The sequence below is a fragment of the Glycine soja genome, chromosome 15, assembly GCF_004193775.1.
Source record: "Glycine soja cultivar W05 chromosome 15, ASM419377v2, whole genome shotgun sequence".
NCBI classification, from domain to species: Eukaryota; Viridiplantae; Streptophyta; class Magnoliopsida; order Fabales; family Fabaceae; genus Glycine; species Glycine soja.
This window is the reverse complement of record NC_041016.1, coordinates 3,896,024-3,906,734: the sequence shown is the minus strand read 5'-3', so window position 1 is coordinate 3,906,734 and position 10,711 is coordinate 3,896,024. Positions and strand designations below refer to the sequence as shown.

At 29.2% G+C, this 10,711-nt stretch overlaps 1 non-coding gene across 1 annotated transcript; it reads left to right on the top strand.

Annotated features, from left to right (window-relative positions):
• The first annotated feature begins 5,841 nt into the window (after window positions 1–5,841).
• TRNAV-CAC lies at window positions 5,842–5,915 on the top strand. The gene has a single exon. It is a non-coding gene; the product is annotated as a tRNA-Val (tRNA).
• The last annotated feature ends 4,796 nt before the right edge of the window (window positions 5,916–10,711 follow it).

Sequence of the window (10,711 nt, the reverse complement as noted above, 5' to 3'; positions counted from 1 at the left end):
CATTGATTTTGAAATTATTAATATAAATTAATATTTATTTTATGATGTAATAATTCAGTTCAACCGACACTCTTACTTTATTTTGAAATAAATGTCGTTTGAGAATATCGCAAAAGAATTAAGAAAAACCTTAATTCTAAGAGAAAACTTATAATATTAGTAATTTTCTTGAAAATCAATAATTCTGATCATTAATTTTCTCTTAAATAAAAAGTACTTTCTGAACATTAATTTAGAGAGAAAAGAAAAATTTAGAAAAAGTAACAAAAGACTTTCTTTGTATTATTAAATGATAGTGTTAACTTTTTTTAAAAAAAATTATTAAACCAACACTTTTTTAAAAAAATAGTGACCATATCACCAAAGGAAATATGCTTCTAATTATATTATTTGGGAGTTGGACAAAGTAAATTGTCTAGAGTCTCTTCGAGGGCAAGGTCCCTCCTAACTACACTAAGCTTTTATTTTGAAAATGATTTTTCTCTACTCTCTTATTCATGCACGCAGTATCCTTTTATACAATGGAGTTTACGTTGCTACATATCCTGCAACTAACTCTCTAACCGTTGAAAAGCCTAGCTAACTAACAGCTTGTAACTAACTAACAACCTTGCTAACTAACTAATGGTCATGCATGCAACTTTATGTGAGATGTCTTCCTTGTTCTCTCTATTGTTGGTGCTATCATTATCCCACCCTGGGAAAATCAGCTTGTCCTCAAGGTGATAGGAGTGACAAAAATTATCCCAACTTCTCCTAAGTGGACTCTTCTGGCACAAGACCCACCCATTGCACTAAGACAAAGAACGGTGAGGTCGTAACATGGAGTCGTGGAACATGGTGAGGGTGTATTTTGGATTTGGTGGCTTCGGTGGTGGTGGTGGATGTGGTGGCGGGTGTGGCGGTGGACGTCGTTGCCGATGACAGACGGAGCAAAGCCAAGTCTTGACGACGAAAAGAATCCAAACCAAGCGCAAATGAATATGATGCTTTACGACATCGTCGCTGAGCATGATGGTGTTATTACCGTAAGGGATTTTGCAGCAAGGGTCGTGAAGGTAACGACAGTGGGTGATGCGGAGTGATAGAGGTAACGGACGACTGAGTCGGATGTGGCGGTTGTTCAAATGAAAGCGGGGAGGTGGCAGCGGAGCTATGGGTGCGACTGTTTTGAGTTTGGGATGGTGGAAAACATTCAAGGGAGGTGGAGCTGACGTGGGTGCTATTGTTGGTGGGGGTTGTGCGGAGGAGGACGGAGTTGACGTGAGTGTTGTTGGTGGTAGTGGTTATGTGGAAGAGGATGGAGCTGTCGTGAGCGGCGGGGGCAACGGCGGAGTTGGCATGTTCGTGGGTGTGACAAGCGTGGGTGACGAAGTTGGCTTGAACGGCGAGGGCAGCGACAGTGGTGATTGCAGGGAGGAAGAAAGGTAGTGGTGGCCGGATCGCCGAGGCAATCTTAGGAGAAAGGCATCCAGTGAGGATTTGAGGTGGCGTTGAGCGGCGACAAGGTTGGCCAAGGCGGCCTCAAGGCAGTCCTCGACAACCATGGAAGCTTTGTTTGGCGAGTGGAAGGCAGCCATTGAAGTTTCGTAAGGCGAGTAGCGGAAGGCAGTCATAGGCTGCAGGTCGGATCAATTGTTATGAGTGAGAGGAGAAGATAGAGATATCCTTGATTCGAGGGTAAGGTCTCTCCCAACTACACTAAGCTTTTACTTTGAAAATTGCTTTTCTCTACTCTCTTATTCATGCACGCAGTATCCTTTTATACAATGGAGTTTACGTTGCTACATATCGTGCAACTAATTCTCTAACAGTTGAAAAACCTAACTAACTAATAGCTTGTAACTAACTAACAATCTTGATAACTAACTAAGGTCATGCATGCAGCGCTTTACGTGAGATGTCATCCTTGTTCTCTTTGCTGCTGATGCTATCAATTTGCTTTTGGAACAAACTGGAGTACTGGACTGGCCCATTTGGAGCAAACTTTTTATATTTTTATAATACCTTTTTATTTACTGCAGATATAACTTTTATAATATATTTTTCTAGAAAATTAAATTGAAAAATGACTATAAATAAATAAATAAATAAATATATATATATATATATATATATATATATATATATATATCGTGTACAAAGAGTGGAAAATTTCACCAAAATATCAGCCCCGAGTTTTCTGGATGCGGTCACCGCCAGAACCGAACTTTGTCAAATCCACGTGGCTCGATATTAATCACACGCAATGTTTAGGGTGCCCGAAATTAGCATTGATAATTTGATTACTCCCTCCGTTTCCCAAAATAAGTATTTGTCCAATTAATAAATAAAATGAAAAGAACGATAATTTTCTAAATCTAATTTTATTGAATAGATCAAATAGAGTAGTATTGATATTAGATTCAAAAATTAAAAGTAATATTTTTTAAAAATATTAGTAGAAAAAAATAATTAATATTATCTTAAAAAATCAAATGTAATACTTATTTTTGAGATAAATTCTTCCCAAATGTGATATTGCTTCTTAATTTATATATAAATAAAAATAACTATCTTTTTGTTAATTAAAAAATTAGTTAAAATTATTTAATTTTATTAATCTCAAGTAAAAGATAAAAGTATTTTTAAAATGATTTTCATTAAAATTTAATATTATAAATAAAATAAAATTCTTGGAAATAGAGTTTTAATTGAATGAAAAATATTTTAAAAATAATATCATAGGAATGAAATTAGTTAAGTTTGTTTATATTGAAATAAAAATAAAAATAATTTTGTTTATTTACATATGAATTCTGATACATATTTTGGCACAGAGATAATAATATAACTGACACATATGCCTGAAAAAATTTACTCATATTAATATGAGGGTCCACATAATATGAATATGAAATTCTGAATGGATAGAAATCCATCCACGCAAATACGGACAACCGTCAAAAATGTTGTCTGGGCATTCAAGGAAATTTTGTTATAAAAAAAAACACATTAGATCAAGTATTGCTTTCAACGGCTGTGATTAAATTTTAAATGCAATCATAGCAACTAGTAATAATTTTGAATTCAATCAAACCACTTATATACAAATTTCTTAAGAATGTCTATCTCTTTTTATAGTACATAAAAATTGGCATATCCTCCAACAGTGTTAGGCCCAAAAGAGAGAAAACGGGATGGATACTCATCATAGGTCAAAGTTGGTGGCTAATTGATAAGAAGCGTACATGTGCTTCTTTATGTTATGTTGAGATATGGCTTGCCATTTCCGTAATTTGATCGAGTAATCATGGTCATTTCTTTAGCATAGAGTTGATAAATATCATCAAGACAGAACTAGTTTAGTGTTTTACGAGTAAGTTAAGATAAGATGAAGAAGATGGTGGTTGCAATGATGCTTATACTTCTTCTAATTTCTACGCAAATGGAGAGCGTTGAGCCCGATGCTGCAGATTGCTTGGATGGTTGCACTACTGCCTGTGTTCAAAGCGACTGTAAGTGATTATCATTATGGTTTCTTCAACATGATTTTCCTCTTCACTGTTTTTTTTTTATATATATTAAATGTTCTTTTTTAATATAAAAAAACATCTTAATTCATTCATTTACTTTGAATTTAACTTTTATTGCTCTTTAATTATGCAATACAAACTATTTTCGTGTTTTTATTACATTTTTAATTCACTAAAATTATACCAAAAAAGTGTGATGCTTCGCAAAATCAAAACAGGAAACTAGTAGAATGAAATTAGATGATATAATATGATCTGGATGTATAATGCGAGCTGAAAATGTCACATGCAGCGAGGCTTCAAGCACGGTGTGATCGCAAGTGCAGCATTAGATGCGGTCCAGGTAACCAACCTAATCCCAAATATTTCTTCTTCATACTTACAATGCTATATATCGATATTTCATGGATGGATAAAAAAAAAGAAAAAGACAAAATGATATTTTGTCTTTTGACCTAGTATATGTGTTTGTTTGAACAATTGAACTAATTCAATGATGTGTTGTTTAAATTGATTAACAGAAATGAAATATAACATATCAATAGGAAAACAATCTTAAGCTAATAATTTAAAATGAAATAAAATAGAATGGATTTCATTATTTTGAATATCTTTTCATCTAACTTTTTCTTAAATTTAAAAGCATTTAAACAGAATTATTTTAATTTTTATTTGAAATTTGTTGAATTATACTTTTTTATCCATTGGAACCTAAAGGGCTAAACGCCTAAACCCACTAATAATCATATTATATAAAAGCACCAGGGGTACAAAAAGCAATAACATAGGAGAAAAAGCAAAGAACCCGAGAGCTATGAAGAATAAAGCACCACCTATACACATTAGAAAAGGAATTTTGGTCTATGCATATGAAAAGATTCAAATCCTATAGAATCGGCATGCCATCAACAAATACTAGCTGGATCAATTTGCCATTGTTGATAGGAGATATCAAAGTGGCTCTGGTAAGCCTTCAACCATGCCCGCAAACAGAATTTTGTGTCATAGCTTCTCCAAATCAAACTCTATAGAACTCCATCCAACTGGCCATCATAGCTTAGGTTTCTCCCCTTGTAATCCATGTGATCTGTGAGATATGCCTTAAATGATCAATAGCCTTTTCAGGGGGTACTGTGTGTGTGCCCAATAAACTGGACCATTTCCACCAAATGGCTTGTGAATTTTGCACGAAAAAAAGAACATGAGAAGCATCTTCTTGAACTTGATTGCACATGACACATTTTAAATACTCATCTTGAACTTGGATGTGCCTCTTATGAAGGTTATCTTTTATAGGTAACCTATCATGATGTAAGATCCTCCAAATAAAAAACGAGACCTTTTGTGAAATTTTGATTTGCCAAATAAATTTGAATTCATCCACCTTATGTAGATTTGACGGTGAATTTTTTTATGAACCCACGCACCAAATCCATTGGTCACCACCTAAACCCACTAAATGTGTGTTTGGTTTTGGTATTTTCTACAAGCTAAAACTATTCTCACATGTCATTGACGATCATTCAACGTATACAATCAAGCATGTTCCAACTTGAACCTCTTGCTGCAGCATCTTCCATTTTCTGGGTTTCCATAAGTCTAAATATATATTTTGTTATCAACTTCCCCCTTCCTTACGCACAATGATTGGCTATTTAATTGGCTTGTTCACTTCATGGTTTTCGCTAAGTTTGTGTTTTGCTTCCGTGTTAGTATAAAAAAAATTGGAAAAATAGGTTATATATCCAATGTGTAAAACAATTTTACAATAAAATATAATTATAAACTATTATTATAATAAGTTGGTTAACTTTTATAATAATAATAATAATAATAATAATAATAATAATAATAATAATAATAATAATAATAATCTGTGATACTATGATTATATACATTGTATTATCATTCTGATTATTTTTTATTACAATATTTGATTTTTAAATATTTTCCATTATATTTTATGAATATATATTATTGTTAAAAATATCATCGGACACATAATCTTTCATATCAATATCATTATACCTTGATTTATATTTTTTAATATTGTATCTTGTTATTTTTTATTGTTTTTTTTATAAAAGGGAGGCCAATGCCTTATATTGTAATTATACGTGGGAATGTTGCTCCAACAAAATCACCCCACAACAAATGTTTACATTCATAAGGTGGTTCATCAAACCAATGTATTATTCCCCAGGATAACTGTCATCAACATTTAATCAGCAGCATAATTGTCTTAAAATAAAATCTTCTTTGTCTTCAAAGATACACTCCAGGTTTAAATTATTGATATAAAGACAATCCAATAGGTGACATTCTCGTCTGGGTGGTGTAGTTGGTTATCACGCTAGTCTCACACACTAGAGGTCCCCGGTTCGAACCCGGGCTCAGACATTTCAATATTTTGTAGCCCATGTCTCTAAATTACTTTGAGATATGTTTTTAGGTTTTTTTTTAATGCTTTGTAATAAAATTTTACAGATTCCACAATCAAGGAGGACATGGGTTGAGTATGTAAAGTCACAGCGCAAGCAAGCAGTGTCTGCTTGACCAACACCGTGTCTTTTTTAGTCCTTGCTTATATATGATATAACATTTTAAAGTCTTCCCGATGCTGTAGTAGCATCCAAATAAACATGGATGATAGACAGCTTTTTAAGATCAAATTTGTTAGGGTAGATGCTTTGTAACTTGAAGGAATGTGATATGAATGAATGTTTCATTATGGCAATAAATACATCACTGCCAATGTGACTATACATCTACAAGAAACTACTATCTGTGCTATCAAGATTTGTTTTTGAAAAGTAAGGACAATATTGATTAGTATATATTTCTCTAGATTTTGTGCTTTTGACATAATTTATATACTTTTTTTTCTTTTAACTTTTCTGGTTCGTTTAGGGAAAGAGACTCTGATTAGTTCAGAATTTAATCAAAAGATAGATAAAAAATGATCAATAATTTTGTGTTAAGGATTAAACTTGGGTATTATTTAAATAATTTATCTTTAATTTAAGATATTTGTGCTTAATCATATGGTTGAATGAAAGCTATTTGAGGTTGTTAAATTGAAACATAAGATAAATATGTTTTTGGTCTCTCAAATTAAGAAAAAAACATTTTTAAATTTGATGAACAAAATAAAAATCATCTTTAAATTTGGAATTTTTATTTAAAAAATCAGTTTTGAGTTTGGGGACCAAAAGAAAACTTGACCAAAAATCAAGGGACGAAAAAAAAAGTAGTTATCAAAAAAATATAAATATAAATTTTATTCTTATTAAATAAACTCGTGTTGCATAAGTTGATGTATTCTTCATTAACCTCTTAAGAAATCTTACTAAGTGTGTATTTGAATTGACAACAATAAAATTAATTTTAAATGAAATTGATTTTAAGAATTGATTTTGGTAGAAGTAAAAGTTATTTCTATTTGCTTAAACTTTGTATTATAATTGATTCTATCATAATTTTGAAAACAATTCAATCATGTGAACTTTGATCAAAATGAAGATCATCTCACCATATTCTACCATGATTTTAGAGGTTATCAAAACAACACTAACTTTGTTTGGAGATAAGGATTAAAACATGATTTTTTTTTTAAAAAAAAAATTGTGGGTTATTTTTAAAACTTGGGAACAAAAATTGGTTTACCCTAAACTAAAGACTAAAAACATATTAAACCTATATAAAATTAATTAGGAACAAACTGATTTTATTTATTAAAATGTTAAATGTAACTTTTACAATAAAATAAATGTTAAAAAGCCGTTTTTTTTTAATAAATAAACTTAAAATCTAAAAAAGTACACTATGACAAAGAAAAGAAATAAAATTATAATTAAAGTTACAACACTAGTCATTTGATATCTTGCAATTTTTAATTTTAGTAATAATTAATAATAATATAATATTTTAATGATTCAATGTTTACATTTACAAACTCAAAGAATCACTTTATATGATTTAGAAATGAGGTTTTTAACACTCATATTCACTAATATACACTTTCTTCTAGTTAATTATAACTCTAAGTAGTTGCTTTTTTGTATTTCTATAGATGCCAATAACTTATTATCCATCATGTTATTATCATGTAAACTAAAAGTATAGGAACAAATAGTCTTTCTCATTCTTTAAATTTTCATTGTTAGTTATGTTTTATTTTCCTTTTAAAATTATATTTTTTTTATAAATAAAACATACTCTTTATCAAATGAAAATTTTAAATATACGACAATATTTATTCATTAGACATGTTATTAAAACTATTCAATGATCCAATCATGTTATTGTAATAAAAAAATATTTTTATTTCATGCAAGTAAAAATATAATATATTTGTATCCATGTATTTTTTTTATTATATTGAATTTTATATATGATATATAAAAAATTAACTAAAATGATTTTAATTTACTTTAAAAATCAAATAAAACTATACTTAAAATGCTAATAGTAGCAAAAAAAAAAATAAAGAGAAAGAATTTCAATAAAATATGTTCGGTATTTTTTATTGATAAAATAAATTTATATTAATAATTTGTGTGATAAAATTTTAAATTAAACATCATCATAAATTTTTAAATAAAATCTTATTTTAATTAAATAATACTCCATTGAAAATACATATTTAAAAAACTGATCGAATTCTAGTTTTCTCCAAAAACAAAATTGAGCCATCGTCATTTAAGCCCCATGATGAATAGCAGGAAGATTTTGACCAAAACCAAGAGTTGTTGGGCGTAGATTATAGAGTTCCTCATCTCATAATGAGGGGACGAGTTGCAGGTGCCCAATAGCTTCAGAAAGAGGAAATGAGGACCCCACGGTACTGATGAAACATATGGGAGTGAAATAGAAAAATGCTAATGGTCGAGGATATCGAAGCACCATTTTTAACCTATATAAAGTAAAATTATTTGGTCTTTGAAAATGTAATCTATTGTGTGTTTGTGTAGATTAGTTTTAGTTTTTAATTTTCATTACTTTTAGTTTTTAATTTTACATAATTCAGAGAATAAAATTAGCTATTCTTAATTGGAGTTTACTCAATAGTAATATCAATATGCATGTAATAGACTGCTGGTGTGACTGAAAAAAGTAAAAGTAGAAATTATAAAAAACATTATCCAAGTTACAACTTCAACTCAACAAAAAAAGAATGATAAGGTACGCGACGAAGCAACGTATCCTACGCTACGAAGCTTCAATAATGATGAATGAGCATCGTCAAAGACATACTTTGACACCAAAACTCCAACCGAAAACAATCAATCATTAATATAAAGTTGAACAAAGAACAAAACAGTGAATGAAGGTTGGAATTAATGGAACGGAAGGTATCAAAAAAAGAGGCTTCAAATAAAAAGCTCTCAAAGTCTCTACTCATTGAAATCATTGTCAACCTATAAACTATACAATGCATGCGTAATTTCGGGGCTTCTACCTACGTGTTTATTGTTATTACTGTAGGGGACTTTCCTTGCAATCACAGTTCAGGATAGAGTAAATAAACAGATAGGAGACTACTACATTATCATTACCATACTTTATTTTATTTTTAAAAATACTAAAAACACACCTTATTATATTCGCATGTAGTAGAATAAACAACAGCGAAATGAAAAATGACTTAAGATGCATGGCATTGTAATAAAAAATATAAATTCATTAGGATAGGCTAGTAGTGGAGAGTTTATATATATATATATATATATATATGCGTGCGCATTGACAGATTCGCGGGGTAAGTATGGATTTTTCTCCCTCTTCTCTCTATATCCTTTGTATATATGAGAATAAAAATAAATGGAATATTAAATTAATATTTGTTATATTTATAAAGAGAAAAGCTAGTACAGGACATTGGACATTGCTGCATCAATATATCAAGAACATTGTGTTGGAAATGTACGAGTAAAAAAACAAATAATAAATAACAAAAAAATAACATTATTTGGAGCAATAAAAAAATAATGAGAAAAAACATGACAACCAGTGGATGGATCACAACATCATGCATGTAAATGAGTGAAAGCAGACAAATAAAAAATTAAATATAATTATACTCTATGTAAAAGTGTAATTAATAATATTTTGGGAATTAGAAGAAGATAAAATACAAAATATAAAGCTAAAAGCTAAAAATAATGTATAAGGGAAGGCACTACAAACTATAAAAAAATATATCAAGTACTACTAATATAACCCAACAATTTTTTTAACGACTGAAAAAACTAAACATTAACTAAAAATGCTTACAAAACGTACAACTTAAATAATGTTAAAATATGTAAAAATGATTGTACTTTTTAACTTTTGTTTCGGAATAGAAATAAAATATCATAGCAACTTCAATCATTATTTTGGAGGAGATAATTAAGTCTTTTAAAAAAATAATTTAATGATTAATTTGAAGTTGGATAAAAGGATAAGTAAAATTTGATTAATAATTATTTTTATCGAAAATCAAATTTAAATATTATTTAAATAATTTAACTTTAATTTTAATATATTAATAAGTTGTATCTAATTATTTATTTATTTTAAATAAATTTAAAAACTGTGACATGATACACTCGGATAAGATTAAAAGAAATAACTGCCATATCATTTTTATGTTTTATTTTAGAAATTACTACTATTAATAGAGTCTTGCTAAGGTCAATCTCGAGAACACTGATTAAAGAGTATTTGCTGAATTATTTAAAAATAAATACTGAATTTTAATAAATATGTTTACTTTTATTTTTTGTTAATATTAAGTACCTTTATAAATTTAAAATTTGTAGGGTTTTGCACTTATTTTGTATTTTATAAAGATTATTAAAATTCCAATAGGAGGTTCTCACTCAAAGTCACATTCTAAGTTTCTTGTAGAATTATTCTCTCAAAAAGATCGAGAAGAATGTGATCTTTCTTGTAGGTATACACATTATGACTTAATTCTATATATTAATTAACATAAAACACGAAATAGTTTTACATCTTTGATGGTATTTTATCTGAACTTTTCATTGGAAATTTATCATTCACTATTGCAATATTCTTTTTTTCTTTATAAAAAAAATATTTTTTAAGTTACAATTTCGAGTCAATAAAAATACACCAATTATTGATTTTTTTAGTATCTTAAGATGACAATATGTTGTAAATTAAATAAGTATGTTCATATTCTAAAA